This window comes from Nanorana parkeri, unplaced genomic scaffold, assembly GCF_000935625.1.
Source record: "Nanorana parkeri isolate BGI_ZX_2015 unplaced genomic scaffold, ASM93562v1 scaffold485, whole genome shotgun sequence".
NCBI lineage: Eukaryota > Metazoa > Chordata > Amphibia > Anura > Dicroglossidae > Nanorana > Nanorana parkeri.
In genome coordinates, this window is record NW_017306753.1 from 837,882 (window position 1) to 862,795 (window position 24,914).

The 24,914-nt window shown below is 44.0% G+C and overlaps 1 protein-coding gene across 2 annotated transcripts in view; it reads right to left on the reverse strand.

The window, feature by feature from the left end:
* Positions 1 to 24,914, reverse strand: part of GRAMD1B (GRAM domain containing 1B) — a 115,986-nt gene that overhangs the window by 87,150 nt on the left and 3,922 nt on the right. The window lies entirely within an intron of this gene.

Consider the following 24,914-nt stretch of genomic DNA (forward strand, 5'->3'; position numbering starts at 1 on the left):
AAGCGACCCCCCCCCCCCCCCCCTACAGTCTTATCAACTGGTCAAAGGCATTGGATGGCCTGGCAGATGAAGTTGCGGCACAAGAGGAAATGATATGGCACACATAAAACAAAAACATCACACCGGGCTACTAAAAAGGTTTACACGCCGTACAGGACATTGCAGATTTGGATTAGCACTAGTGTGACTAAGGTAAACATGTATATTCTACAATGAGCTTAGGCGACTTGGGACTCTTCAGCTGCTGTTGAACTAGGTCCAAGCACATCTTGTAGTTTAACAACAACGGGAGAGAGAAGTTGCCTACGCCTGCTCAAGGCTATGGACGAAGGAAGACTACGGTAAGGTGGTGATGAGAAACTGCCAGGACAGCAAAGCAAAGACTCATCAGCTCCTGTCAAGTACACGGGCTACGCTAAGAGGGGAAGGAGGCGGACAGAGGATGAGAAACCTGAAAGCCATCCTGCGTTCATCCCAGGAGCTGCCCACAGTGCGTCTCTTCAGTCCATGAATGAGCTCCTGACAGCTGCAGTCTGGCAACGGACTCTCACAGTAAGTGCTGCAGAAAAGGAGTAACCAGAAGCCAACTTCCGAATCATACAGGATCACTACGTCAGGAATGGGGGGGATAAGGTGCTAGGACGGTGTGAAGAATGATTGGCGTCTCTGCTTACCAGACAAGCCTGAACCCTTTCATTAGTGCAGAGATGCTCGGGCAATGGGCACATCGCAGCCTCCCCAGTCCCAGCTGTCTATGTTCCAGGGCATATTGGATAAAATAAGGCGACTGTCAGGCCTGCTTGTTAATGTATATATGTCCCCTCTTGTCCTCTCACACTCTTCCTCTTCTTCTTCTCTCTCTCTCTCTCTCTCTCTCACCAGAGCTGGAGAGCACAGCTCCTCTGCTGACAATGTGAGCTGAGCATGTGCAGAATTGAGAGAGATGTGGGAAGCAAAGCCAGAATTGGCATTCCTACCAGACACTCTGCCTCTGAGTGGGAGGGGGAATCTGCAAAGTATTGGACAAGGATCAGAACTTACAGAGGGACCCTGTAACACCAAAATATTCAGAATACAAGCGTACTGTGCAGCAAGCTACCCTTCCCTGTCTCCCCCACCACCACCAGCCTCCCTCATGGAACGGCCCCCCCTCTGGACCAGTTGCCTGTGCAGTAATTACTAGGATGGAGACACATGTTCAGCTACTGATCTTAAAAATAACATCCTGCTCCCTGTACTTAACACTGTTCTATCCTAGCGCATTTTATGACACTGCCACGTGCTAAGAAAAAACAGTTTTCTGCCAGAATTTGCAGAGACACAGAGGAGCACGAAATGTGAAAAAGTATGGCATACCTTTGAGGGAAACAAATGACAGGAGTGTGAAGTTCTAACATAACATTGCAATTCACAACTTCCTGAGATGGAGAAGATCCCCTTTCATTGCACTGATATACTAGAATTCAAGGGGTATTTGTTGTTTATAGGTGCAGACATTAACCAAAAATATAAAACGTGGGTGCCATACCTCCCAACTTCCAGAGATGGGAAACCCCTTTTGGCATAAGGTATGTAGTCAAATGACACAGAAAATGATCAACTAAACCACCAAAAATCCTTTTTCTGTACCACTAGTTCTCCTTTATACTGGCTGTTGGAAACAACAAATGTAAAAATTTAGATGATGGATGAAAGGGTTAGCACAGTATAATAGTTTGATATTTAATACATTGTTTAATGAGGTCTATACCTCTAGACCAAAAAGAGGGACAACTGAGGAAAAAAAAGGGATGTGGTTTGAAAATAAGGACAGTCCCTCAAAATGAGGTACAGTTGGGAGCTATTCTGGTGCTATTATATTTCCATTATGCTGGCATTCCAAGACAAGCAGTGCAATCATTTAGAGCAGTGGTTCTCAACCTGTGTAACCTCAGGACCCACATTTGTCCTCGATCATTAGGTCGCTACCCAAGTAGCACTGCAATGGAACGCATGGCAGTTTGTGCTGCTTTGCTGTGATGGAGCTCCATCCGTATGTGCATTGCTTGTACAGCTCCCGTGCGCACCCTGTGGAGGTGCCGGGAGCCAGAATGGGATGTAATTCTGGTCCAAGCACCTCTACAGGGCATGTGAGGGAGCTACAGGCAATGCATGTATGGATGGAGCTCCCTCGCGGCCATACCCCCAGCCCACCCCACCCCACTTCAAGTCAAGTCAACACTTAGAGCCGAGCAGCATATTTTGAATGGCTGCTCAGTGTAACAATGAACAATGCTGTGTTAGGGGAAGGCCGGGAGCCTCTCACCTAGAAAAGTGGAAGGCATGTGGTGACCCACTGAACACTGAGTCGCGACCCACTTTTGGGTCAGGACCCACCAGTTGAGAACCAAGGATTTAGAGGATGTCTAGAACAGCCTCTCTCAACCCTGGGGTAACACCTGGCTTTGTCAGGGGTACCTCAAATTTTTACCCAACATCGTGTGTTTCCATGGTGCAAGTAGGCCAGTGAAGGGAGAACCCCATCCTGGATAATGGTCTGGTATAAACTTTGAGGAGAACCACACATCGTTTTCACATTTACGCTTTTTTACATTTAGGACTGGGGTGCTATCGAGATTTTGCATACTTTTCAAGGGTGCCGTGACCGAAAAAAAGTTAAGAAATGCTGGTCTAGAACAACATCAATACTTGTAGTCATTAAACCCAATTGTAGCCTATGCTTTTTCCAACTTATACAAAGTCAGTGAACATAACAGGGAGCAAAGTCAAAGGTGTTACCAGGATACTAAAAACCCTTCGGGTACCACACCTTTCATGGAAAGTGATGCCACCATGAATACACATTTCCTTTTCTGTTCTCTTTATGTTTTCGTTCCACTCCTTTATTTCTACCAGTATTCCCAATACCTAGACAGAGGAAGCTTCTAATGCAGTTTCCTCCTGTGGCATTGCGTGGCAATACCACTGTGTTATGTGGCCTCCAAATCTCCATTCCATGGTTCCATGCCTTTTTAATAGTGATTATGCACCTGTGTACAGCCCTCATGAAGAGGGTGCTGGGATTTGTTCAGGGCCCCCACCTGTGAGTCAGGAGAACTCCACCCAGGGGTCAGTGTGGAGGCCAGTGCAGCAGGGAGCTGCAGGTTCGTGAAACATATTGGAAGGATTGGCATGTTATTGCGGTTGTCTGGAGGAACCAGACAGTGGCCCTGAAGATTGGGGCCGGAGCAGCAGTGCTGCAAGAGAGACTTATTAAAAGACTGGGACACCGTGAGTGTTTGGGACAACTCAAGGATTGGTAAGCCCATATCTGTCATATGCTACAGCAAGTTATTTATGTTGGATTTCCTTTTTCTGCCTTTGGAATTAATAAAAGACTGTCCTTTGTTCTGTGAAAACGGCTTCATGACTGGTCCTTAAGCGCTCGCCATTTGTGCTAACCTCCCCAACGTCACACTCCCTACAATGGAGTATCACACAAGGATGCCTGTGTCTATTAAACAAAAAGACACAAGTGGTTGTTGCCCACTGACCCTCTATAGGAAGTATTACCTGCTGGGGCACTTGGATTGAGACCTAGGGCTTGTGCCCCTGGTGTCTCAGCACCTCGCAAAACAAAACATTTATATATACACATATTTTTTGCTTACATTTAACTTTAGTAGTGTTCCTGCGCTACACCAAGCTCAGCTTCCTTGGAAACGTGCAGAAGAGGACTACTGATGTGCTCTGGTGTGAAAGCACAGGTCTATCTCAAGTAGTCCGGCAAACCCTTTGGCATAACAACCCGGGACCGTGAGCGGGTGCACACAGCGGTTGATGCACGGCCCCATTGATTTCAAAGGGGTAACATCTGCGAGGCAATTGCTGATTTTTTTTAGCCGCGATCATGTTCAATTGCACGGGCGGAATTGCTGCGGGAAACTGTGCGACCGCCCGGCGCGACTGCGGTGCCAATTTGTGCGGTTTCGTGCACATTTGACATGCGGTCACGGATCGCGCAAGTGTGAACCTGGTCTAAAGCATGGTAATTGTGATCATGGGGAGTGTAGGGGGTAGGGGGTGTGTTGGACCACCAGAGATGGAATGTTGCGCTCACACAAAGTGCAGTGGTCCTCATCTTCAGCAGGCTGCCAGGGAAGGGGTGTTTTGGGGTGCACATGAGTGCTAATAAAGTAAAAATAAAGCCAAAAGTTAAATACTTTAAAAATATACTTCACATTGTGAAATTACTTTTACAAATCCCTATATCAAGATGGACAATTAGGGAGGAAAGAGGGACAGAGGAATTCAGTTCCAAGTTCAGTTCCAATTTCTTTTACCTATTATACTTTTTAAAAGGACATTATTTTGGTTTTCTTTTTCATAAATAGAAAAAAAGAGAAAAAACAAAAAACATACAAAACTGAATAAGACATGATAGCACAGACAACACCGATCACACACATACATGCACTCTCACCAGGTTACATATGTTAGTTTGTGAACAACACATCTAAATATGGTACATCACTTCACACTCTTCACTCTTAGGATTCGTGCTTATGTGTCTGAACGTGAAATAATAAACTAATGCAAACATCTGGAAAGTACAAATTCGTACTGGCTTTCCCTCAGCTGCATTGGTCTTAATCTTTCTATATATATATATAAAGGAAAAAGAAAAAATAGAACACGGGAGTTGTGAACGTAGGACATCTGACCATCTGTTCCCAGCATCAGGTGACTGATCCTAGCCAATCAAGTCTGTCAGGTGACAGTGCTCAGCTGTCACTCTGAATGAGCATCACACTCTCAGCATCTCTGATCGGATGGCATCCTGGGACGGCAGTGCCACGGACAGTTATGTGGTCACAGAGTTACGTGACAGAGTCACATTGGGCCTCGTGCACAGGGAAATGTAGATCACTACTTCCCACTAAATGGGACAACGCGATAGAGAAGTAAAACACACGGTGCTGCACTTCTTTAAATATGACACCGGACTGACAGTTTTTAACACGATTATCCAGCACACCGTTACCAGCTAAAAGGTGACACTAGGGTGATGAGCATAAAGCAAGATGTCGTCACATCTATCCACAGAGTCAGCAATTCCATATACACTGTGGAGCCTCAGGCCAAGCTGACTCATTTCGAGCACCGGGCAAGAGAAGCTAATGAGAAGAGGAGAGCAGGTGCTGAGAACAAGATGCCTCCAAATACTCATCTGCATCTTCTAAGCCTGGTTTTCTGTGGTCCTTTCAAACCTGGGTATGTGCTGGGAGAACTGGCCATGCTGGTTTGTAAGGAACACATACTATTTTGGTGCAGAGGGTAAGATGGGGACAAATTATGTCAGATGAGGACAGCTCATCATGTTTGAATACTCGCGCTGTGCTCAGAAAGGTTGAAGCAATCTCAAAAATTGGTACATTTCTTTTATGTTTAGCCCATCATACCCTGTGCCTCTTGGATATCAATAAACCTGGAGGCGATGGGAATTGGACATATGGTACGCTGCCAAGAGTATGCTCACTAGCAGGGAAGCAATAATGTGCACGAAACGGGGGCCCGGCCATTACGCTGCACAGGAGTCCTCTTCATTGTCTATCTCTGCACTGCAGATTCCCACACAGCTGGTTTCCATACACTGGCCTGGTTGTGCTAACATTTAAAGGTGGCCATACACTGTGCGAATTTCGGGCAGTTCTTGATGAAAATCACTCAGTGGGTGCTGCTGTCGGCACCCTTTCAGCCGGCATCCCCCGATAAGATGATCAAGCCGGTCAGAAAATTTTCGAACGAACAGAGACGACAGCCAATGACAGCGGGAGGCAGGAGAGACCGCGGTAGATTCCTCGATCAACCTTAATAAGCGTTAATGGAGGAATCTGTAATATTTTCTTCATTCAGAATGCAGGTTGAACAAGGAAAATATTATAGTGTATGGCCAGCTTTACTGAACTTCAGACAAACCGCTAAATGCACGGGCTAAATACATATATGAGAGAAGTTTCAGCTACCAAAGGGTTTGTATTTCTGTCTTCCCAGTCCTAAGATTTACACAGTCCTGCCAGACAACACAGCAAGCCTGGTGACCTAACTTAAAAAAAAGCAATCAGCCTGGTCCCCTACCCTGCCCACTGGACTGTGACTGGACAGTAACAGAGCGGGAACAGACGGATCAGCTCAGCAGACTGTTCTCTTCTTCTAGTTTGACCTAACCGGCTTCTGAAGCAAATCCTTTTGCCCTGCCATACTATTGTCCGGGTATACTCTATCCATCAGTCCAGTATAAACTTTGTCTTCAGCATTCAGCAAGCCCTAATAAAGGTGGACGCTTTGAACCCCTGAAGCACATTGGTTGCTACTGAATGTGACTTATAATAAAATCATTTTCTGGACTTTACAAATAAGTGTATGGTGCTTTCCTCCTTACAGTTTATACCGGAGATATGAGCCAACCTATGGCCATCACTCCTTGGGGAGCTTACAAAGAACACAAACTGGACCAGCACAAGGACAACAAAAAGAACAAATGATCCCACATGTCTCCTCCTGTCAGCATGCTACTGGTCAGTATATTAGCATGCAGCAAACCTCATTGGCTGTTAGCACTGGCCCTCCCTCTACCAGTCACTGATACTGTATCAAGGTTTCCAAGAGTCTGATACGACATCTATGTCAGGTGCTCGAATTACCAGCATTTAAAAAAAAATAAAAAAAAGTATTTTTAATGGACACATAACTATATCAATTGGCATTGTTTTTACATCTTTCTGGACTTCAGCAAATCCACATACCAAAATCCTTACTTTTTTGTTTTTACCCTGTTATATCTGATAAATGAGAACAGCACATCATTAGTATTAGACAGTTGTAATTCAAATAGAAGGCTGAAAAGCACGGAGCGGATTCCAATGAATTCCAAAAGCAGAATTAATTTTGTAAATCTTGCAGAATATATTATGTTAGACAATTGTGGTGAACTGCATCTATTCAACCCCCGCTACAAATATTTTCCAGATGTGTAAGTGTGTGGCTTTTATATTAAATATTGAGGCAGCTGTATAAGGGAATTGACCCTGAATTAGAAGCAATGTAACCAGCAATCTTCACAAGCCTACGCTGCCACCAGTATCAGGTTTACACGGGCACAATTCCAGCTGTTAATTTTTAGTTTTGGACAGAGTGGGGAAGAGTTAAAGTATCTAAAAAAAACTTTGTTTAGAGTGGACAGGGTAGGGAATGGTGACAACCCCTGCCATGATATTTATTTTATTCGTGTCATTTATCCTGTGTCATTGTGAAATTCCTTGCCACTTCCTGTCCTGGGAACACAATGGTCAGTGAGGGGAAATTTCCTCAAAGTAAGGGGAAATCCTCGCTTAGCCAGTTGTCACTGGAACATGTGTCCCCTTTAGAAGATTCCAGTTCTGGTGACAACAGTAAAATGTAGAATTTCCCTAAGTTTCTGTCTCCATAAACAAAGGTCACCGGACCACACATGGAGGGTGGGTCTCCCTAGCGGGGGCACCGGAAGGTTTCCAACTATTTACTGCTACAAAAAATATTTTCTTTTTATACTCGCCATAAATTAATTTTTCTCTGCATTCATTGAAGGACGCAGCAGAGATATTGATCTCTGTACCGATGGGTTATACCTCCACTTGCAGGAGTATAGCCATCGGTACAGAGATCAAGATCTCTGCTGTGTCCTTCAATGAACAAAACAGAAAATACAATAAATACAAAACTGCAGGCTTTATGGGACAATTTCTCATAAATGGATCAGCAGTCACCATCACAGATTGCGGGAGAGCTAAGTATAGTCACTCTTCTGCAGGTAAAGCTTTCCTTTAGTATAGTAACAGGGTTTCGGCAAGAGATAGAAAAGCCTCTATAGGAGCCTTACAGCCTGATAGTCAGACCGGTACTTCTGCTCTGTCAGGAAAAGTATCAGTAAATTATAAAAAATCAGGGGAGGTAAAGCTACGCTATGATAACAATTAAAAAGCATTTAAACTGAACAAACACTTTGCCTGACGCTGGGGCCCTGGGAGGCCCCCGAAATGTTGCACTTGTATGGCATGATAAAGGAATGCCAATAAAAATTATATTCTGAAGCAGAATGATGTGCCTCTAATCTAAACCTTTATCTGCCGCTTTTCCTGGACAGCTTGGCCTGTTAAAGAAAGCTGAAAAATAACAGAACTATTGGGCAGATCACAATGTGAAAATAAAGGAAAAAAAGCCTTAAAAATTGGAACACTAATACAGGCATCAAATCGGAGAATTTTTAGGTTTAGATATGCTTTAAGACCTTGGTTCTCAACTGGTGGGTAGCGACCACGTGTTCAGTGGAATAGCAAAAAGTTTTCCTGGCACACTCACAAGCTAGCATGTAAAAAAACTTCTCACACTAAGGTTAAAAACAGAAGTTTGGATACACATCTTCTGCAGAAAATGTGAAAGCTGCACAGCCGCGCCAAGGCACCTCTTATAGTGCGGTCCTAAACTATCTAAACTCTAAACTATCAGGGCTGTGCGGCTTTCACATTTTCTGCAGAAGACGTGTATCCAAACCTCTGTTTTTGATGAGTGCGTTTGTCATCTGTTTTGTTTGCACGTGTTTAGTGGGTTGCCACATGCCTTACGCTTTTCTAGGTGAGAGGCTGCTCTGCCTCCCCCTAGCGCAGCAATGTCAGTACTTGCGCCAAGAAGCCATTCCAAATATGCTGCCTGTGCCGAGTATCAGCTTGAGACAGGATAGAGCTGTGGCCGCGAGGGAGCTCCATCCATACCTGCATTGCTTACAGCTCTTTTGTTTGCCCTTAAGAGGTGCCTGGACCGGAGTGACATCATATTCTGGCTCCCGACACCTCTACAGGGTGCACAAGAGAGCTGTACAAGCAATGCACATATGGATGGAGCTCGATGACAGCACAGCAGCCCACACGGGACCCCATGCTGAGAATTCACTCCAGTTCTTGTACGGTATGGAGAGTGGGTGGACCTTAAAAAAAAAATTTCAATGAACGTTTGGAGTGTGTGAGATTGTGTCTGTGGTTGTGTATGTATGTCAGTGTTTTTGAGGGCCCGTTCACACTACTACAGTGTGTTAATTGCACAGTCCCAAGCGATTAACGCACTGTACCACGCAATCGCACCCACCGTGCATTCTGGTGTGGGAGGTGTGTTGCATTGCCATTCAATATAATGGTACTCCAAGCGCACCTCCCGCCCACAGTTAGTAAGCCGGCACCGGAACGCGTGGTACCCTAATGCCGTGCATTCCATTGCAGTGCGACATGGGTCGCGACTTAATGACCAAGGACAAATGTGGGTCCCGAGGTTACACAGGTTGAGAACCACTGCTTTAAGAGATTCAGAATATTACAAATGCCCACTGGTAACAGATTGACTTTAAGAAATCTGAAAGAGATGCCATGGAAAGCTCTGGGTTAATATATATCAGGAGAGCAGTATTCTTGACATGCACATAATATGAACAATCATTGAGTGTGTAACAATCAGATCAGGTCACATGTTCAGAGCCTGTCCATCACTTTGTTGCACATGTGGATTCCATTTGTAACTTCACTTCTTGTTTTTTTAAAGTGAAGCTGGTGCATAAAAAGCGCCCTTGATAAAAAGGAGATGGAAAGGAGAAATCCTGTCCTGTCCATGCATATAGATGGGGTGTTGTGATGACATTAGCAGATTGAAAAGAATCACATTACTCCGTGTTAGCAAAACAAGCTTTGTTTTTGTTGCAATCAGCAGAGCGTTAATAAGGGGTCGGCCCTGTAAAATAATCACACCATCACCAGGCTGAATCCATGAGCTAAATCGAGTCCTCCATAGTATTGATATATATAGATTAACCGGACGAACTGGACTGTCCCAGTGTAAAACCGCACACAATATAAACCTCACTAGAACAAACAAAAGCATATTGGACTTTATAGCCCAATTAACAGCAGCAGCCCAATGTGATTATCAGAGGTTCTGTATGAATCTTTGGCATCGGCCAGCTTGGGCTCCACTGAGGTGCCATGTCTGGAGTATCTGGTCCTCTTTAGGAACTCCTACAAGGAGATAAAGGCTGTACTGCATAACACACCCAGATTGCAGCCTTTAGCTCAAAGCAGATGGGAAGCAGGCAGCGCTATGGCCCAGGCAATGGTTAGGGCTGCAGGCGAGGGATGAGTAAAAATTGAGATCTTACATTTCCGGAAACATCAATGAAAATCTAGACATTTTTGCGCAATTTTTATATTTTACCAAAATGAATTGGGGTCAGTAGGGAAGGGGAATGAAGGTGGTTTGTCTTGGTTTTTAAGGATGCAATGGGCTTTACATGGTTTCTGAGGGTTGCAGAAGCTGGACATGTTCTTGTGCCAAAAAATACCCCCTTATTAGTCTTTTCATTTGACTTTTTTTCACTTCAAGCAAGAAACATACAGCAAGAAAAAAATATAAAAAAATGTAACATGGCAGAACACAAATAAATGGCCAAATCCTCAAATATAGGAAAAAATTCAACACGCAACATTCCCCCATACTTCCCGTGTGGTGTTTCTTTTTTCATAATGAAGTTATGTTTACTAATCCTTTATTGTTGCCCTCAAACAAGAATGTCAGACACTCATACCAGGACCTCATCTGCTTTCCTATAAATGTGATGTCTGATGACTTTATTTACTTATATGACTGTATTATCCTCCTAGCCCCAACAATTGAGGAATCGTTCTGTGTACTGTGTCACACTATGTCATTGCTCGTTCTGTGTACGGTCACACAATGTCATTGCTGTCCGACCATTGCGATGTTCTGAACTTTATGGGGTATATTTATGAACAATTAGCAGTATTTATTTATTTCCGCAGCTCCTCGGCTCCATCTGGCCATGATGCAATATTTTCCAGATATTACATTTAACTTGGCAACAAAAAATTGACTAAGAATGTTTGTTTTTTTTCCAAGCAAATTTGGAAAGCAGCCCAATGAACTAACATAGGTGTTTCACCTACTGCAAAATCGGGAATTTCCAGGAGATCACTCTTCTCATCCCTATTAATGACAAACAATGCATTGAGGACGGGTGACAGCAGACAAGCAGAATCCAGAAGACAGGCCACAATCAGAGCCAACATAATGGCCATTATTACAATTTACTTGCCTTATAACCCTAGGGCCCTGTTTGGTCCGGCACTGCCCAGAGGGATCTGTAAGATTGGAGGTTCTAAATGGGGCATTACACTTCACGGAACATGGAGATTTTAAGAAATTTCTGCCAAAATCTACAATGGTTACAAACTGTATATTGTGTTTCAAAACGGAAAGATTTAAATAGGGCAAGTTCACTTTATTATAGGCAAGTGAATCCAGCAGAGCATTACTAAGTAATTAGTAAAACACTGGATGGAGGACTGCTCTGTGAAGCGGAAGAAAATACATTTTTCAGTGAACACCTGAGGTAGAATGCTAAAGCGCTTCAAGAATCATTTTACGCCTTGATCAGATATAATTTGCGAGAACCAGCACAAGAGAATAGCTTAGGGTAAGCTGGGGTTTATCCCCTTCTGTTAGCACAGGGGGGCAAAAGACAACCTCTGACAATCTGGGGAATGTTTCTTCAGAAATCCAATGCATGCCGCAAAGGAGTACACCAAGCACACTATATGGCCAAAGGTTTGTGACACCTGACCATTGCACCTACTATATGACCAAACATATATGGACATAAAATGATATAAAATCTATGAGTTCAGGATTCCGGTGAAGGGTATGTGTCAATGCTACAGTATAAAAAGAAATTTTAGACAATTGCGAGCTTCCAACCTTGAGGGGACAGTTTGGGGAGGACGCTCCTTTTTTTCATGATGGGGCAGCCCTTGACCCTCTCAGATATCAATAAGCGTCAGAGTTCCCAGGTTTTATGGTCCCGGAGTAACTCGTGAAGATAATAAAATGTTGAGGTTGTCACTTTTGAGGGCTGGAGCACACCCAGGCGATTCAGCCGTGCGATATCGTGCAAAACAGAGATTCATATTGAAGTCAATAGAGGCTGTTCACACCCTTGCGTTACGCAGTAGAAATCGTCTGTCGCGCATAAAGGTGCAGGAGCTATTTTCAGGTGGTTGTTGTGCTGTTTTGGTCCCATGACCATCTCTATGCATTGGTTTTCAAAGCAAAATCGCACAAATAAAACCGCGCGACAAACGCACGAAAACAGCTCAACAGCTAAATCGCCTAGCCGTGAACCTGGCCTGAGGCTTGATGGTAGAGATACGTTACATCTGTGTTACAAGTTTATATTAAATGCGTACAATGCAAGAAGTGTGCTTAATCTAAGTAAATAGGCTCACTAAGAGCTGACACTGACCATTCATATACTGTAAATGTGCTCATAGAATTATAGTTTTCAATAATTCATGAGATTTTGCCATTTCCTTAAAAAAATATCTAATTTTAGTTGCTAATGGCATTTGGTATAGTATTACCATGATTGTGCGTGTTTAAGCTAAACTCCATTAAGATATTTGAAAAAACACCATTTAATCTAGTTATGTGTTCAATAAAATCATTACATGTATCCTAACATACAACTATCATATCTGTCTGGATATCCGTTCCCTGTCCCAGGACTTAGACAAGGGGCAACACTCTGAACCAATCAGGCTCTTTGCTCTTACTTTCCCTTATCGAACATGTTTAAAGGAGGGAAGAGCAAAGGGAGCGCCTTTCAATGTGCTGCTGCTCCTCGCTGTCCAGTTAGCAGGGGTCTCTAAATCACTTGAACAAGTAGAATTCTACATATTTCATCAGCTAAGACTGTTCCTATTTATGTATTTCAGCTACATATGAAGCTGTCTGCCTGGAGTCCAGCTTTAACAGCCTCCTGCACATACAGATCAAGAGACATCAGTAAGATAGATACTCCGATATACACAAACCTGCGGTATCCATGCAGCCAGTTAGATCTGAACTCCAGCACACACAGCTCACTCCCTCTATCAGTTTCACCAATGAGATGCCTTATCTCTCTATTACATATAGTGCTTAATGCCTCCCTATTACACACAGTGCCTCATTCCTCTGTTATTACACACATTGCTTCATACTGTTCTATTATATGCATTGACTAGTCTGTCACTACTACATACAACTCTTTATTCCCCTCTACTCCATGCAGTCAGGGCCGCCGTCAGGGGGTACGGCCGATACTCATGTGAGGGGCCCGGCAGCCTCTGGGGCCCCAGCATTGCCGCTCCAGCGGCTTCGAGACAAGCTGGGGCCCCATCAGCGACGCTGCTCGTCTGAAGGCGGAAGTGACGTCACGTTAGTGACATGACGTCACTTCCGGTCAGTCCAGCGGGTCGGGTGTGCAGGTCAGTGGCGGATCCGAGAGGGGGGAGAACAATTGGGCCTTGGCGTTCCACCTGTTGGGGGGGGCGCAGAGAGGAAGAAGAGCCCCCCCCCCTGAGATAGTGTCCCCCCTCCCCCCGCCGCTCTGCCACGCGCAGCATGTACTGGCGGCTGTGCGGCGGGGCTGGAGAGGCTGTCACTAGTCCAGCAGAATGTACTGCAGGCACCGCCAGGCAGCACATTCTTCTGTGTGAGGACCCTCTCCTTTTAGCCCCGCCACCTGGCTGCCGTGACACAGAAGAGGGTCCTGCATGAGAGTCAGGTAAGTCTGGACCGGGAATGGGGGGCACGGGGGATGCTGGTGGTATTCAGCACCCCCTTGATTTTTATTATGTATTTCTGGGACTTTTAGTCCAGCATAGCTGGTGGTATTCTGCATTGCTGCTCATTATAGAGCAATGCAGAGTAGCACCAACTATGCAGAACTACAAGTGCCAGAAATGCATTATATTTTTAAGTAGGTATGCACCAGACGGTGCCAATACTGGGCATTTTCACAAGTATTCATATTCGTGAAAATGCCCCAATACTAAACGCAGATACCGGTGTTCTGTCTAGCATACCGACGTAATTGAATTTGCCGACCTCAGCATCTGCGCTTGTGCACAGACCAGTCTGATCAAGGAAACCAGGATCCGTCTGTGTGCAAACGCAGATACTGGGTTGGCGTTCTCGACAGAACACCGGCACTAAATTTTTAAACTGAAGCGGCTGCCTGAGGTCCCGCGCTTGCTGGGGATCTCGGCAGCCTTCCTGTTAACCACACAGTGTCATGGCAGTGGGGGGTTAGGGGGGCCTTTCATAGTTTCTTGCCCTGAAGTATGCTCTAATGTCCCCCCCACAGTCACATCAGTCTCTGTCCAGAGGAGCTTACACTCTTATGTCCCCCCACAGAGACTGATGTGACTGTGGGGGGACATGAGTGTAAGCTCCTCTGTACAGAGACTGATGTGACTGTGGGGGGACATTAGAATGTAAGCTCCTCTGTAGAGAGACTGATGTGACTGGGGCTGCAACAACTAATCGACTAAGTGAATTAAAATCGATGATGGAAAATGTTGTCAACGTTTTCCATCATCGATTAGTCGACTTTCGATTAGTTGCCCCTGTTCGCGGCTCCACACGCGCCGCACCCTTCACACCACACACACCGCACCTCCTTCCCGACCTCTCCCAGCTCTGAGCTATCTCCCACCACTGCCCGCCAAGGTGATCACGTCGTTGCAGGGAGACTGCAGTGTGGGGGAACGGCAGCTGCCAACAGTCCCAAGATCTCAGAAGAAAGTTGCTTGAAGAGTGTGCAGGAAAGACTACCTGCACCCCCCACCCCCCACATGCTGTAAAAATGTATTACTGGGATTTGTTGTATTCCTCTATAGCTGATGGTATATTGCGCTGTATATGTACCATCAGCTATAGCTTCCACCACTCCAAGCTTGGCTGACCTGATTGGCTCAGTGTTCTCTGTACAGTGCTGCGGTATATGTCAGAGCTATATACATGTATAATCATAGTGTGTGATTGTGGGGGGACATTAGAATGTAAGCTCCTCAGTAAAGTACATCATTCCTCTCTACTACACACAGCATCTCCATTGCATGCCATGCCTCATGCCTCACTATTACGTGCAGTGCATCACCCTTCATTATTACACGGCGTCTGATCCCCTTTTAAGACACAAGCGTCTCATGAATCTCTATCAGTCACTGTGCTACATCCCTCACTATTACATGCAATGCTTCGTATCTCTCTATTATACCAAGAGCCTCATGTCTCTATTACACACAGCACCTTATCTCTATTAGATCACCTCATTACTTTCTATTCAACGCAGAACATCCTGTATCTCTATTGCAGTGCCTCATCTCCCACATGGATATACACAATGCATCACCCCTTCAATTGTACACAGTGCCTCATCCTCCTCAGATATAGACAGTGCCCCATACCACTCAATTATACACAGGCCATTATCCTACTCTGTTATATGCAGTGCCTCATCACCCCCTAATATATGCAGTGCATCATCACCCCCAATATATGCAGTGCCTTCATCACCCCCAATATATGCAGTGCCTCATGCCCCTCTATTACATAAGGTGCCTCACATTCTGAATTACATTAGGGACCTCTTACCTCTGTGGTACACACAGAACTACATCCCCCCGTATTAGATGCAATGCCTCATACTGTAGTGGCAGCATTATTAATTCAGTATAGAACTACATTCATCTTTTTTTCATGTGTAAAGATGGCCGCACATATTACAATCTGTACAAGTACAGTAGAAAATGTAAAAATCGCTTACAAGCAAGTAAACTGCTTAAACTCAAAGAGACTGCAAAGTGTGTATCCAGTGTTAAGATGGACACATGCAGTACAATATAATTGTGCAATCTCTGTGTAATCTCCTTTACGGCTCATGTACACGGGCTTTACTTTACCTCTGAGCTGTCAATATAAATATCAATATAAATGTAAATATAAAGCAAAGCATCTTGGTGCAACCTAAAGTGACACTAAACTCAGGAGTTACATCTTAAATATACATTCAAGTACCTTAACTATGAACAACAATGTAGCTTATTTGTGTATCACTCGGATGCAGATCCTCCAAACATCTCTAAATTGGCGCTGACAATGTCCTTGCTACTTTTGTTCCCCATGGTCCCTGTGTGTGTTGTAAAGTAGTCACCGCTCCAAGCTCACTCCTGTGATGGATTATAATCTCAATACAAGTTAGTAAACTAAATGTGAGATTGTAGTCCATCACAGAAGCAATCAGGAGGAATTAACTTTTTTTTTTTTTAATATACACCACCAATGGATTATCCAATATGTCCCTCTATCCCCTTCACCAGACTGTTGAAATCGTCACCACCGCGAGTCCTATAAGGTACCAGTATGATATCAAATTTGCGAATAGCTTGGTTTTAATGTACATATGGATAGCTAGGGGCTGAAAGACAATCATAGGGATTTTAACATTTATTTTTATATAGAAAATGGAAAAATCACAAATACACAATCTAGTTGCAACCAGGGAGATGTGTGCTGTTCGTTTTCTGCAATCAAAATCAAGATCCAGTTACTGACAAAGATACTAGAATGTCATCTGACACATCAAGTCGATTTCTCCACTTATTTTAAGTTCAATAATCCAGAGAAACCTGTTTTCCTTTTTTTTCCTTTTTGTATGTGCACTTATAAACACATTATACCAGGAATCCTTAAATACTGAACGTTGTTTATATGATATTTGTACTTACCATACAACCTTTCTTCGAGTTTATTGAAGGACACAGGGATCTAAGAGTTCTATTAAAGTCAGGGTTATACTACCCCTCTACAGGAGGTTGGGATGCTGGCAAACAAAAACATGAAAGCCAGCCCCCCCCCCCCCCCCCACAATGCAACCTCAATACAAATTAGTAAACTTAATGTGAGATTGTAGTCCATAAATAGATAGGACCAATAACAAAGAGGGACTCGAATTGTGCCCCTCAATGGGCTCAAAGAAAAAGATTTTACGGTACGTACAGAAATCATATTTTCTTAATTGTCCATTTAGTAACACAGGAATTCAGGAACGCTATTACAGTTGGGAGATCACAAAGCAGCCCAGTCAAGAAGTTGGCAACATCCACTGTTAGACACAAAGACATTAGGGAACTATCGCATTTCACAGGTATAAAGAAACTGTTAGAATACACATTACTGTGTTTATAGCAACAACTTCTGCAGTATACAATTTCGGTCACTAGATGGCAGTGTTTATAAGATATATATATATATATATATATGATACTCTGTTCTATTGAAAAAGGTAGAGAAAAAAAGCAGTGGCCTGTTTCCTGTTTCCAAGCCATGTGCAGCATGCATATCAGACTGTGTGCTTGTGTTTCTCTGTGAGGCTGTGCAAGAAGTTCCAAGAAGTGTGAAGCGGATTGATTAAGGAAACGCAAGAGGCCTTCGCCGAAAAATACCCAGGAACAAAGTCACCAGCTAAACGTCTGGTTCGGAAATGGCGTCAAACAGGCTCTGTCTCAAACATGAAGAAATCGAGGCCTCCATCAGTCCGGACGCCCACATCGTCCGTGGCATTCAGCAGCGGATTGCAAGTAGCCCCCGAAAATCAACTCGAAGACTGTCTCAGCAAGTTGGTGTATATTTATCAGGTCACGTAAATTCCCAGAATACAAGATACTGGTCCGCTGCAAATCCCAACTTGACTCACGAAACACCACTTCACAACCAGAAAATTGGCGTTTGGTGCGCGGTGTCAGGGACGTGGATAATGGACCCAATTTTTTTCGAATCAACTGTGAATATCGCGGTTTACCTGGACATCTTTGAACAATTTTACGACCAACTAACACCAGAAGAAAAAATGTACTGCTTTTTTCAACAAGATGGGGCGACATGCCATACCTCACGCGACTAACTGGCACGGGTTCATGAACTGTTTATGGAGGAGCGAACTCTGAGCAAGGGGTTATGGCCACCACGTTCCCCGGACTTGTCCACATGCAATTTTTATCTGTGGGGAAATTTAAAGCAGGAAGTGTATGACAACAACCCACATACCCTGGATGAACTCAAGGAAAACATCACAAACACTATCCGCAGCATCACTGTTGAAGAGCTGCAAGTAGTATCAGCCAACATGCTCCGACGTGCCCAAAGGTGCATAGACGTGAACTGTCGGCATCTGTTGTAACTTGTGGGTAAGTGAATAAAAACAATCCACTTGCTCGTTCATCTCGTCATACGATCGCCGGAGGTGGGCTACTTTTCCGTGACCCACCCTGTAGATAGTACAGTTGTGAGAGTCCTCACGACATACCATGCCAAAGGGCAGAAAAAAAACTTCTTCCCAAACTTGGAGGAACCACAGGGGAATCAGTCTTAAAGCAATTAGTCAGGGCCGAGGATACCTCATAACTAATAGTGCATAACACATCCTACCTGAAGGATAAACAGATTATTTTATCCGACATCTAGAGTGTACCCAAGGACAGAAAAAGAATGCTGTACACTTGCCTAACTAGTTCTGCCAACTTGCCCAAACCCCTGCCTTATCCTGCTCTGAAGAAAGGGATAAGGGGGGTTGAGGAAGATTTCCTAGACTGCATACTAAGAGCGCTCTACTTGTTGGGAACAAGATTGGGAAGAAGGATGAAATTGAAATAATTTTCTGAAGAGGCTGCAGATCAGCTGAAGATTAAACTCCCAGGTCCTGGTGGTCAGGTCCCACAGGATATATTATCCTCTACAGGGGGTACTTGTAGCTAAATCTGAGCTTGATCCACTTGCTGCCCCATCCAGGGGCATACAGGGCCATTCAACGATGGATACTTTCTGTTAAACAGCATAGGAGGAGTACACAGCAGCTAAACTGTGAGTAGCTCTCAAAGTTTCAGCCCAACCAACTGGCCTTACATACTACACGAGTCATCAGAGACTGGGTCACACCAGAGGCCCAAAGTGTTCTTCAGCTAACAGAGTACACACAGGTCTGGAGTCCAACCTTCTAGGGCAGGGATGTCCAAACTCCGGCCCTCCAGCTGTGGTGAAACTACAAATCCCATGATGCATCTCTCTCCGGGAGTCATGTCTGTGGCTGTGAGAATCTTGCAAAGCCTCATGGGATTCGTAGTTCCACCACAGCTGGAGGGCTGCAGTTTGGACATCCCTGTTCTAGGGCTCATGTAAAAGACTGAAGCATGCTGGGCAAAGGAGGGGTTATACAAAGGCTGGCTTTCAACTTTTTGTTTGCCAGTGTCTCATCCTCCTGTAGGTGGCAGTATAATCCCAACTCTAATAGAATTCTTGAATTGCTGTGTCACTCAATAGAAGATAAAGAAATACAAGCTTTGCAGCATACAGAACATCTATAAATGTTACTATATAATAGCGCTGCTGTCACATGACAATATCAGATCTCCTGATTTTCAAGAATGAGTCTTACTAAACAGACTGTCTGAACTGGATTGCCGGAAAGTAATTAGAAAACAAAGGAACAGGGAACACAAACAGCGGTTACAAAGATTTGTATACATCAGTCGGAAGGTGCCCATACGCTGCTCGATTCTCGTACGAGAATCGCGGGAAATCCCGCGATCGTACGAGAATCGAGCAGTGTGAACGGAGACGTGCGACCGTTTCTACTGTACGGTCGCACGTCTTCCGTCGAACCAGCATGTTCGAAAACCAGCCGGGAATCGTACGAAGGTCTTGCGATGGTTGTAGAGTGTATGGCCACCTTTACCCATGAATTCATTGTTTTGCATGCATCAAAATTCAGTAATGACTTTCTACATCATAATTGAATACCTAGGCAACTTTGGCAAGTAAGAGTAGATATATTCACTAGACATGTGCGATTCGTTTCGTTCCGAATCGAAATTCGGACATTCGGATGACTAAATGCAGATAAGTCCCTATTACGAATGGATTTATAGTTAGTGGTCCCTGTTGTATAAATATAACCTATATGTATATAACTACTACCCACAGTAAATGCTAACGGCAATGAAACCACCTTGTATCGGGGCTCCAGGAATATTATTGGTTTGTTAAGTTGTTTATGTAAATGTTTCTTGACAAATCCTATGTCACCATAGTTGGTTGTTTTGTCTAAACAAATATGGAAGGCCTTTGTTTTGTAACTTGGGGCTAACCGTTAAGAGTATTTTACTGCTTATGAAGGTAAATTAGGAGTTGGCACAAATATTATTAAAATAGAAATAACAACGTTTGTGAAGCTTAAGCATCAATTAGTTGCTATTAAGAAAATGTCTTTTTGCCCATTTGAACCCCAGTACTGTACTTGATTCATTTGCAGCTTTGCCCTGCAGAAATTACATTTGGAAGCTGGTCACTATAGGCAAAATAGAAATCTTGTTTGCATACTGTTCATCTTTTACAAAGAAAAGATGAACGCTCAGCTTAGCAAAACACAATGGCAAGGGGTCTATTATTTAGAGGTTCCGAAGCCCGATGGACCATTGACTTGGCACCCTTCAGGACACAGGTTCCTAAAATGTCCTCAACCCCACTAAAGGTATTGAAGTTTTGTGACCAAAACACATACTACCATACAGGTTTGTGAGCATATGCTCCAGAGTTTAGTCATTCATGCAGGGCTACCCCAGAAGCAGACAAGCATACAGTGCAGGAGATGGCAGTGGAGATTCTATGGGGCAGACAGGCAAATGTGAAGGGCTGCAATCCTCTCAGTTCCCTGCCTGGCAGTCAGACACATGGATTCATTCTTAGAAAGAAGTCACTTACGCACAGGGAGCTGAGCAGCATTTCCATCCTACCTTTGCTGTAACCACATCAGTCGCCTCCATGCCGTGCACTCGGCCTATCAGTAAACAACCATTTGAGAGAGAGAGGTGTATCAGGTGAGCAAGTTATGTTCCGAACCTGGGTGACACATCTATAGGGGCATGCCACCTGCTACCACTGTGCTTAGCAGCATGGTAAGGCACTTATCTAAGTGGTGAGGGGAAACAGGGGAGTGGTGCTTACACCTTACTTGCATATTTCACACAGTAAGAACGGGAGGAAAATAATCAGCTTTGTGAATATTATATATTTCCAGTCCTGTGCGGTTATGAGGAGTTGTAGACGCACAGAATTCTGTATCCATGAGCAATTCCTCAAGACAATTATACTGGTTGCCAGTTGTATAGACAGTCTTCCCTGGCAATGTGCACGATTTGAACATTTTAAATGGGCATACAGAATACTTCCAAAGTTTCTTCAGGAAACACAGATGATGATGGGTAATTAATGATGTTTACAAACCTGATTATTTTACCGCCCTGTTTCATAGCATAAAATATGTTAGAAAGTTGGTGTTCTGCTGTAAATGGATTACCAGGCTGAGTTTGATTGGATAGGGTGCATGGCACAGGAAAAAATCATTACCGGGGTTATTCACAAAAGGGAGAAGAGTTTGGAGAAGGCGGGAAAAGTGAACAATCTAGGACAAAAGTGGCGGATTTGGAAAATGTCTCCAATTTAGATCACTTTCCAGTTCAGCTTTGTCAGGGATGTCCAAACTCCGGCCCTCCAGCTGTGGTGAAACTACAAAGCCCATGAAGCATCTCTCTCCGGGAGTCATGTCTGTGGCTATGAGAATCTTGCAAAGCCTCATGGGATTCGTAGTTCCACCACAGCTGGAGGGCCGCAGTTTGGACATCCCTGAGCTATGTTGTCCTAGATTGTTCACTTCTCCAAACACTTCACCCTTTGTGTAAATCACCCTGTTAAATCTTTTCAGGGCATTTCAACTACAAATTGGGTGAAGACCTTGGGAGACTGTCAGGACAGGTAAGTATGATCCACCTGCCTGGAAACATCTATGGCCAGAGATCTGGGCACAAACATGCACACTTGGGAAGCCTGAATATATTCGTTAATACCATTGGAGAAGGGTGAAGAGTAAGCAGACAGCTTCTGGCACCAGCTTGTCCTAGAACAAAATCAGACAAAGTCTTGAAAACCGTCTCATCAGACTTTCTCTAAAACATTGTTGGCCTAGACGTTAAATGGTCTCTTGATCCTATTAATTTCCTCTATATGTGACTAACATATTACTATTTCTAATTAAGTTCCTTTTGATTGGGGTTGAGATGCACTACTTGCATGTTTGATGGTCGCCCTAAAAAGCAAGGGTAGACTCCCATAGCATATGCAGGCAGTCCCAGGGTTACAAACAAGATAGGGACTGTAGGTTTGTTCTTAAGTTGAATTTGTATGCAAGTTGGAACATGTACATTTTTTAAAGTGTAACGCCAGCCAAAAATGTTTGTTTTAGTTTTGGATAGCATAGGGAAGGGTTAACCTCCTGTAAAAGTCTGTTTGCTGTGTGTGCCCCTGTTCAGGAGATTTCACCTCACTTTCTGTCCCTGTGACAATTGGATTTTGAAAATGTTGAGCTGTCGTGGAAACAAGGATTGGTGATAGCTCTTGCAGGAGTGAATTTCCCTTCCTAGGGGTAGATTTCCTCTCGCTTCCTGTTGTCTCAAGGACAGGAAGTGAGATTAAATCTTTCTAATGAGGATACAGACAGCAGTAAAAACTTCACAGTGACCCGGAAGAAGAGGCGGGCACCCCTTGTCTCCACATCTAACAAGACCCAACTTCCTGTAATGTGCGTGCAGTACTACAAACCAGACCCAAAAAGGCGGACACTTCTCGTCAAAAAAAGGAGCGCGGTAGCATTACAACTACCCCTGCTGTACAGTAATAGCCTCCATTTGTAAGTCGGATGTTTGTAACTCGGAGACTGCCTGTATACATGAACACACGAAAACCCTACACTTGTGTCCTGAAAGTGTATAGAAAAAAAAATACAGCAAAAATAGATAAATAAGAATGTGTTCCCACTTTTTAGACTGCCACAAACCTCCACAATTTACCTGGATCTCTTTCTCATTGTAATCAATTTAGTTTTCCACCCACTGCCTCTCCATAAGCCATAGAATCTAACCTTGGCACTTTAAATAAAAGCTGTATGTGCTCTTACCACCAAATCAATGACTCCCATACAAGGCTTTACTGGTGAGACCATCCGGTGTTAATCAGACATCAATATTTATGTATCATGTTATGGTCTGGGATGTAGGAGAACCCTATGATCACAGTCAGAGGACATCTTGCTGTCCTTGGAAACATGGGAGGGGTGGAATCCACAGCAGCACATTGATCAGTATAGGAAGAGAAACTTGATATGCTGATCGAGAAATACATTAGAAGAGTTCTGAAGGTGATTTAAATTCTGGTTTTAACTCTGAGCATCCTAGTATAGCCATGAAATAATCTGAGCAATCCTTAGATGGCACAGTTACCTCAACTGTCTATATGAAATTAGCATTAGTGGTTCTTGAAAGCTAATGGGGGGGGGGGGAAAATGGTTTTGATTCTTTTTTTTTTTTTTTTAAAGAAAACCTGTCAGTCTCTAACAATATCACACCCACAGTACTCAGCAAGAGAAAAGCCATTGTAGGAGTTCACGGCTTGTCTCCCCTACCTGCCTTCTGTTCCAGCGCTGCACTCTCAATCTGTGTTTTTGACATTTAAAGAAGAAGATCTCCGGGGAGAACTCCCTGAAGTGTTAACGAAGAACTCCAAGGATAAATGTTATTAACCCTTGCAGTGGGGTTATCCCTGTTTTTGACTAGGTGCTTAAAAAAAAGTTATACTCACCCGAAATGCAGAGCCGACTTCCTGCTTCTCCAGCCACTGAAACATGTCTCCTCTCCTCGCACAGATGAAATGTTCCTCATCGTCCTCACGTCTATACACTTGTATAGAATGTGGTGACACAAGGATTCTTTGACCACTACAGGAGGGGGAGAGAGACTCTAGGGTCCAAGAACAAGCTGGCTTGAATGATCGGGCTAGTATAACTTTTTTGTTAGCACCTAGACACAAACAAGCAGTGAATCCTTGCTGTACGGGGATAGCCCCACTACACTAAAGAAGATGATCGGATTAAGAGGCATCATTTAAGGTAAGTCCTTACACTAACATTGGGGGGGGGGGATTTGAAATTAATGTCACCTTAAAAACTTTCTGGTCATAGAGGTGTTCCTGTCAGGCAAGGAGCGTGGAGGGGAAGTGCTGGTCTGCAGGGAGTGGACAGTCCCGGCACAGCTTGTCATGGGGGTAGCAAAAGCCACCAGATGAAATTTTCTAACCTTTACGAGCATTTTCTTCTCCATTCATAAACGACTGACAAGGACTGCTCCAAAAACATCGCCCTCCAGGTCAGGTCAGTGTGTCTATGGGAACTTTTAAGTGTACATTTTAGTCAGAAGGGGGAAGGATTAGAAACTCTGTCAAGTTTTTACTGCTGGCTGGGTCTCCATTAGAGACATACCACTCACTTACTGTCCCAATACAACGGTTTTACCAGACAGGAGTAAGGAAAATTCTTCAACAGCAACAGTAATATATATAATTTTCTTTTGGAGGGGTTGTGTATAGTAGGGGAAAGCTGGACCCCTCTGAGCTGTCTGTGTCCCAGGTGCAGACTTTCACTTCCTGTCTGGTTAAACCTTGGTCTCATGACAATAAGTGATTGATAGTTGTAAAGACAAGGGTTCTTATCCTTGCCCATTCTATTTAAATCTAAAAAAAAAAAAGAACTTGGCAGAACTTACACTAATGTAATAAACTGCTCCCCAGTCTCCTGATGATTCAGTACAGCTAACTGGAACAACCTGAGACTTTGCTCTACTCGTGTACAAATAAGACATTTATGGGAAGGTAGGCAGAGACCCAAGCTGTTGGTGCAGGAAATAGGACACAGACAAATGGATTAGAAGTTGATATGCTAGAATGGTCAGTCAGCATGGAATCAGGCCAGTTCAGTCAGGCCCTGGTAGAAGAAGCTGTGATATATTAATTAGTGATCAATTGATGGATGCAGAACAGAGGCTGATGCTGAGCAATACATTATGGGGGGGGGGGGGGGG